Raw genomic sequence first — 2247 nt, forward strand, 5'->3', positions numbered from 1 at the left:
TATCCAACCGATCGGCTTCAGTTAGCAGCAGTAGCGAAGGAATCGCTCCATCGGGTTCAGTTAACAGCCATCGATCGATCCCTCGGGTTCAGTAACGCGTAGCCTGCAGTGCAATCACTCGGGTTCAGTTAGAGCCCAACACCTCACACACACGCGTGTACGTACGAGAGAAACGTGCATCGCTCCGCCCCTGACCTCCCACCGTAACCGGCAACTCCCTGAAATTTTTCCTCCCCCTCGCTTTTACCACGGTTTTTTCCATCATGGACGGCCCAAAGAATGTCATGCAGTTGCGTCTCTGGCCCGCCCAGGACGAAAATCCCATTTTCTGTCATGATTTTTTGTCATAGAAGTAGGAGCCCACCACATCTATGATGATACCGGGTTTTGTCACAATTATCGTCATAGAAGTGTCATATGTATGATAGAAAAAAAATTCATTCGGTCCAAAATGTCAGGGATGTGTCTTTTTTTGTAGTGAAAGGTCTTGTTTGGCTCTGTCATCGACCCAAGTAACACCTGGACGTTTATTCTTTGGCTCTTTCCATTCTGGAATGGAGATCGGGAGTTTGTCCTTCACAAGAACTCTGCACTGATGAGTCCACTTGTTTGCAATGTTCTTAGGCGTCAGGGGTTCGCCACTAGGTTTAACAGATTCGATGTTGTACTTTACACCATCCTTCAACAATCTGTCCGGGCCTCGCTTTGTCCTGCTGTCTGTAGAAGCAGATTTGCTCGATCCGGAGGGCTAAATGAAGGAAGATCTATTCGTTCATATATCTTAAAATAAAAAAATATGTGATTATCACCAGATGCCTGCTTATATAAATATACCTCGCTGGTAGTCTTTTTATTTGAAGATCAGCATTCTCTGTGTCATCATAAACATTGTTTGTGTCATCATAATTAGAATCCTAGTTCATGACTTCATCAGCTCGGTCGTCGAGATCGAATATCTTTTCATCACCCTCTCCGGTATTGTTCAGATATTGGGAGCCGTCATCTGCTTCATTCAGATCATCTAGCCTGCCAGGGCTGCGTATGATGTCGAACAATTCCTCTTCTCTGTCTCTGCCGGTATTGTCCGCCATAGCTTTTACTTAACTAATACAGAAGAAATACAGAACAATTTAGTATTCAAATTACAATGCATGGATGCAATCAATAAGGAAAAATTGAATCATATAGTCCATAATATATATGCATCGTCTTGATTAATATATAATCTCGAATATACATCATCGTCTCGAATAATATATATAATCTCGAATACATCGTCTCGAATATTATATATCGAATACATCACTGGCTAGGTACCTAATAAATATCGAGTACTATAGAAGAATCTAGGGCGCCACTCGCGGTTCCTGGGGCGCGGGCGGTGGACACCCAAAGGGAAGGAACCATCACAGGATCATATCTCCGGTCATCTGCCCAAAGAACCTGCCAAGTAGTGGAGAACCTGGCGTCGTCCATAGCAGCCATGTAGCGATGGACATGCTCGTCTTCCTCCTGACACGGCGACGCACCACCTCCGGAGGGGCCGGCTGCCTCTGCACCGAATGTGGCCCACGCGAACGCCACCAAAGAAGATCAGGGTCGACGATGGGACCCGAGGCCGGGTTCCTCACCAAGCGGCGCGCCCCTCCAGGTAGCACCTCCCAGTGCTAGCCCAGCGGAGCCCAGTCCCGGACATGGGTCCTCTGAAGCTTGACGTCGTCACGAACGGGTCGACGGCGAGGATGTGGGCCGGGCATATCGTCGAGAACAAATACTATATGCCCGCAAAAAGTAACATTAATCTAACATTCTATATGCAAATTCTAACAATTTGACATTAATGTAATTCACCTAAATAAAACTAATTCTAAAATTTCTAACATTTCTGATTATATAACTAACATTTCTAATATTTCTATAACTAAAAAACAGAAAAATAGCTAACATTTCTATAAATATTTCTATAACTAAAAAAAAGAAAAAAAAATTATAGCATTTCTAATATTTCTATAACTAAAAAATAGGAAAATTTTATAACATTTCTATATAACTAACATTTCTAAAAATATTTCTATAACTACAAAATAGAATAATTTCTAACATTTCTATAACTAAAAAACAGAAAAAAAATCTAAAACTAAAATTCTATAATGTGTGTGTGTAGTGTGTACATGTGTGTGTGTGTGAACATGGCGGCCGGGGTGAGCTCACCGGTGAGGCGACGACGGGGCGACGGGACGGGGCGAC

This window comes from Triticum dicoccoides, chromosome 6B (genome assembly GCF_002162155.2).
Source record: "Triticum dicoccoides isolate Atlit2015 ecotype Zavitan chromosome 6B, WEW_v2.0, whole genome shotgun sequence".
Classification (NCBI taxonomy): domain Eukaryota; kingdom Viridiplantae; phylum Streptophyta; class Magnoliopsida; order Poales; family Poaceae; genus Triticum; species Triticum dicoccoides.